This window comes from Triplophysa rosa, linkage group LG2 (genome assembly GCF_024868665.1).
Source record: "Triplophysa rosa linkage group LG2, Trosa_1v2, whole genome shotgun sequence".
NCBI classification, from domain to species: domain Eukaryota; kingdom Metazoa; phylum Chordata; class Actinopteri; order Cypriniformes; family Nemacheilidae; genus Triplophysa; species Triplophysa rosa.
Window position 1 is genome coordinate 27,949,392 of NC_079891.1, and position 5,923 is coordinate 27,955,314.

The following is a 5,923-nucleotide window of genomic DNA, read 5'->3' on the forward strand; positions in this document are numbered from 1 at the left end:
CCTTCATTGATCATGATAACCCACAAAAGGATGTGTGTCAGTATAACATACATGTTTTATAAGCATAATTGTGAATTATTAAGAAATTATAAATTTTGACAAACCTTCGTCATTTACACTAGTAATAACTGACCTGAATTCCTCAGCTGTTGGTCTGGTTCATGTTTTTCCTCTATCTGATGTTTACTGGTTTCCAGCTCCTTGACTGCTTTCTCCCGCGGTCTCTCTTTTTGCTCCTTTTGATTATTCTGTTCGTCCTCAATGTGTTTGTTTTTTTGCAGCAGTTTTTTTTCTAATCCATTCTTTTGTGATTCTTGATTTTCTAGCAGACAAAATTTTGTAGTTTTGTCATTTCGCCTTGCAGTTCTTACATCTGTCTTTCATCTCCATTTTGGTCATTTTCTTTACTTAGTTCTATGAATTTTATTATGTAGTTCACAGTTCTTACATTCTAGTTTTCTCCTTTCATTTTAATCCAGAATTTTTGCTTTGATCTTTGAAAGTCTGGTAAAGTTTCTCCATATTCACCACATGCTATGAGAAACATCAGTCCTGATGTTTAATAGACAAACAAAGCAGAATTTTAAACAACACTCACCTGTCATTAAAGCAGATTCCTGAAACTCATCTGTAAAGCATGAGAGAAACAGAAAGACTTATGTACATACAGTACATTAATGTCAAGTTTATGTTTTTAGTTCACTATTATACACATTTTTTAGTTTTCAAAAGCAAAAGCTGTCCCCAAACACTGACATAAGCAAGATCAAATCAAGATTGTTTTAATAGAGCTTACTGCTACTTGCAGCTGCCATTTTCTCCTAAAAAGAGAAAAACACCCAATGACATCACACCATCATTAGCAATACATTGACTTTAAAGTTATTAACTATTTGTTATTTTTTTGTAAAAAACATCTTCTTTCTGTTGGCAAAATGTTAGAACATACTTTAGCTTGTTGCTAACTTACCCCTCCTGTCCTTCACAAAATCTCCTTTCTGGGCTGAAGAATGCAGAAACGACTTGTAGCTGTCACAAAATTTGTCTCACGAAACATTAAGATATCCTATATGCAAACATATATGTCATTTTTTATAATAATCTTTACAAAACAGTGTTTGCTTTTCCTGCTGTCACACCAATTGTAGAGATAATTTTTACTTTCACTTGCAACATAAACCTCTGAAAGAGTTGCAGTAACTATTTTCACAAGCACAGAAACAGCGAACATTAACATTATAAACAAATTAACATGATATATATATATATATATGTTATATATAACATTTTATATACAATATATGTTGTTGTTTTTTATGGCTCCTATACAATCTCAATTGTGTATAATAATTAATTCCTACTACCCGTAACCACTTGATAAATATTTTAAATAACGTACGTAATTTTTATTTTCTTCACAAGAATGTTTTGAGAAAATCTGTGTTAAGCAATACATCTAGTGAGACCTTCATAAACAATCAGCTACCCGTGCGAGTCTGTGAAAGACAGTAAATTTATAAACCCAAACCTAACTTTCAGTTGTGGTAGCTGCTTTAGTAACAGGCAAATATATTTTGTCAACAAAAATGTTAATAGATGTTGCTCTGATGTGATGTGCAAATGTTTAAATTTACAAGTGTGCAAACAAATGAAACAAATATAACAGTCCACTTAAACAGGTGTTTAAAGTGTGTTTAATGCCTATGTAATGATCATAATTTATGTAATGAAAATGAAAGATATTATTTAATCATCTTTTATTTTAAGATAATTAGACACACCCCCATTTCAAATGAAAAACTAAATCTAAATAAAAACACAGAACATACTGCACAACATTATACTCTTACTGAAATACAGCTTTTATAAGACGATTAAGAGTCACAGGCAATTACTTGAACTATGAACAACATTTTATATTTTACTTATACAGTCATTTATTTCAACTGATAATTCACTTGCATGCAGTTGTCAATGTCCGCCACAGGATCTGTCCACCTTCAATGTGATCATTTAATCTGTACAAAGAGAATTGATATTATGATATAACAATACATGTGTGAACGTGTTTTTGACTGAAATTTGAGTTTGACATGAAAGTTTGAGGTATATACAAATTGGTGTGCACTGTATGAGTTGTGTTAGCAATCAGGAAAAATGTTAAGTCACCTTAGTGCTTAGCCATTGTGAGACTGCATCAATTGCCTCTATGTTTATCTGGCATTCAGGTAGTTCTTCAACTGCTTCACAGATAACACAGTCCACTATGAAAACATCTGGACTGTTTAAACATCCACTGCTCTTTCGGACAGATCTTGAATCTAGTGTATTATGGAGAACAATGTCAACAACAGGCTTGTCTAAAGAGGAGAGAGATCAAAGGCCATTAGTCTTTAGTATGTATCAGCATTTAGTCAAAAGAACAAAACAATAGGTGCAATGGAAACATTTATGTTTAATTATAAAAAATATTATAAAATGTGGTTATTCAGCGAATAAAGTAATTATTTGAGTATTGTTCTCTTTTTGTTTATTGTTCCTATTATTATATTCTACATCTGGTAAGTTTTTAATGGGCAATAAATACTTTTTTGTAACTCAGCCAGAAACATCAAAATACAGTATTTATTTTGTATAAGTAAACGTTCACCTGTTCTCTTGTAATCATTAAAAGCAGCATGACTCTCAGCAGAACGGAAGTGCAGAATGACATCACTCTCCTGCACTGTAGAAACCTCCATCAGACCTCGATTCCCTCTGGGTAGAGCATCTAGAAAGTTGATGTGATACTTCTGTCTGTCTCCAGGTAAGGTGACAAAATATTTCACTGTTCTAGAGCTTATTGGCTGTGCATCTGAAAAACAAACGTAAATATAAAAAAATCATATAAAAGAATAAAATATATGTAAAGTACAATTCAGGGCCAAGCAAAGATCTTTAAAGGAGCACCAATAGGCTATAAATAGGCCTGTAAAACATCCTTGGTGATAAGCGACACATTCCTTGGTGATAAGAGAATCAACATGGATGCTTCTGTATTGATACAGCAGCAAATGATGTGATGCAGTTTTGAAAAAGAAACAGAACAGAAAAGACCATTGTTTAAAAGTTTAACAATATTTTCTTTGCACCTGTTAATAACTCTGGGATTAGAAACTGAAGCAAATTAAGTTGGCCAAACCTTGTTTTTTCAGTGTATGAATCTCAACAATGGTGACAATCAACAAAAGATAGCTTCATACTGCAATGCATGCTGGGTAACATCATAGTACAAAACTCATTCATGACTCCCAGCATGCATTGCAGTTGATCTGTTTATCTGAATTAGTTTGATAATTGTCACCATTGTTGAGGTTTGTATGATGACTGTTGATGTATAAGTGTGTCAAGACAATTACCTATTTAATTTATCACAGTATCACAATAATGGTGGTTTGTTGAAATGTATAAATTTTGATTTAAATATAATAAATATAATTTGAGAACAATTAATAAAATTGCATGTAATTTTGTTATTTTTTTAGCACCACACCAGCAGCCGTGAGCGGTATGTATGTAAAAATTATAATGGCCTAACCAAAACTAGTAAAAAGCAAAAAGGAAGGAAGGAAAAAGCATATGGAGAAGTTGTTGATATTACTAAAAAAGATTTTGATACTGGCTGTGATAATGTATGACACATTGTCTATCGTTTATTTGTGATAAAAGTCTTTGTCTGAACCTACAAAAATATGATAAACATATGGCCCTAATAATACATAAACTTCATTTGAAATAAATATAGACACCCTCAGGCCTCTTAACAGTAAGTGTTGTTTTTATTTGTAATTTGTTTTGATTTTAGAAAACGGCAATATTAGCCCCAAAGAATTATAGTATATTAACTAGATTCAATATTTATATGTAAAAAAATATGTTTATATGATCAATAATATTTAGAAATAAAGAAGCTTTATTTTATTTACAAATTTAGGTATGATGTTGAAATAAAGTTTATTTCTCATAAAAAAAATTCAGAATACTTATCGTTGTTGGCGGACTGAAAGCTATTTCCAAAATTTCCCCTTTACAAGAAATGAAAACGTCTTGGTTACGGATGTAACCTCAGTTCCCTTTCTGTCGGTCTCTCGACGTTGTGTCGAACCGACAGATGGGGTTCGCCCTTGAGAACCTATCAACTTCTGACTATTTTAGAAAAGGCCAATGAAATTGGCGAATGAAATTTGCATGCCGGACTCCCCCCGGATATCCGTGTATAAAAGGGAGACGGCGTGCTGCATTCATTCACCTTTGGGCTGAGGAGCCTGAGACCTCTCTCGACTGCTGCAGCGGGCGGCATGCATTGTGGCATGAAGGACACAATGTCTCGTTCCCTCCATCAGGGAACTGAGGTTACATCCATAACCAAGATGTTCCCTTTCTGTTGGTCTCTCGACGTTGTGTCGAAGCGACAGATGGGGTTCCTATGGAAAACGCCACGGCGCTGTGCCGTGTCACAATCTCTAGCGAAGCAACGGTGACTGGCCTGGGCGTGTCAGACGTTAGCGCTACCACGAAATTGTTTCCTACCAGTGGATTGGTAAGGGGCCACAGAGCTTTTTGAAAGGTGGGAAGCCCCTGCCTTCGGCCCTCACAGGCGGCGGCCTTGTTTCTCTAACAGCGAGAAGCCGCCCGATACCGTAAGGCCAGTGGGTAAGCGCTACTTCCTCAAATGGGGGACGCGCTACAGGGACCACTTCCTACCGTAGGGAGGAGTTTAGTGGAGATACCAACATGGTCTCGCCGTTTAGGGGAGAACTCATGGGAGAATGTGCGGACTTAAGTAGTTTACCGCAAGGTGGAGGTCCACCTAGGGAAGGTCATGGGTTACCAAGGTGGGAACCAATCATGAGGATACATCAGACGGAACTGCCCGATTGGGGGGGTTACAACGTCCGGTAGCACTAGGTCCGGTTAGAGCTATGTTGTGGATAACTCAGTTGGTACCCGGCCTAAGGGGCAGGGTTGCTCTGCCCAGCCCGCCCGCAGGAGGTGCTTGCTTAGTGATGGATGGAATGCCTGATCTTCACCAAGTGGGGGAAGAAGGGGGGCAAAAAATAGCACGCTGACCCACCTAGGAGGGGGGAGTTGCTTTTGGAAGCGTACGCCCTACCGGCCGCAGGTCTTACCTGATGCCCTGCAAGACTCGAGCTGATACCGGTTTTACGCGGAGACTGTAGAACCTCGCGAAGGTGTTGGGCGTAGCCCAACCCGCAGCTCTGCAGATGAGAGAGGCGCCCTGAGCCAGTGCCCACGAAGAGGCTATACTCCGTGTGGAGTGAGCTCTCACTGCCAGTGGCCACGGGTGATCTTAGGACCGGTACGCCGTAGTGACGGCGTCCATGATCCAGTGCGCTCATCTCTGTTTTGAGACAGCCCTCCCCTTCTGCTGACCTCCAAAACAGACAAATAGCTGCTCAGAGCTCCTGAGGCTCTGTGTGCGGTCCAAGTAGAGGCGCAATGCACATACTGGACACAACACGGATGGGGTTGGGTCTTCCTCCCCGGTGGGGAGCGCCTGTAAGTTCACCATCTGGTGTCTAGGGGGAGTGGTGGTTACTTTGGGCACGTAGCCGGGCCAGGGTCTCAGGATAGCATGAGAATCACCGGGCCCGAGTTCTAGGCAATCTGTGGACACGGAGAATGCTTGTAGGTCCCCTACCCTCTTGAGCGCCATCAGGAGAGCCGTCTTCATCGTGAGGTGAGAAAGAGCGGCATCTCCAAGGGGCTTGAAGGGGGGCCTCTTGAGGCCCACCAGGACCGCATCAAGATCGCAAGAGGGTACGGAGCGCGGATGAGGCGGTAGCCTTCTCGCGCCCCTTAGGAACCTAATGATCAGGTTGTGCTGTCCTAGAGACTTACCAGCAACTGGGTCGTGATGAGC

General features: G+C 39.1%; 1 protein-coding gene across 1 annotated transcript in view; it reads right to left on the reverse strand.

The window, feature by feature from the left end:
- The window catches only part of LOC130547816 (cytolytic toxin-beta-like), a 63,564-nt gene that overhangs the window by 42,514 nt on the left and 15,127 nt on the right, over positions 1-5,923 (reverse strand). The window lies entirely within an intron of this gene.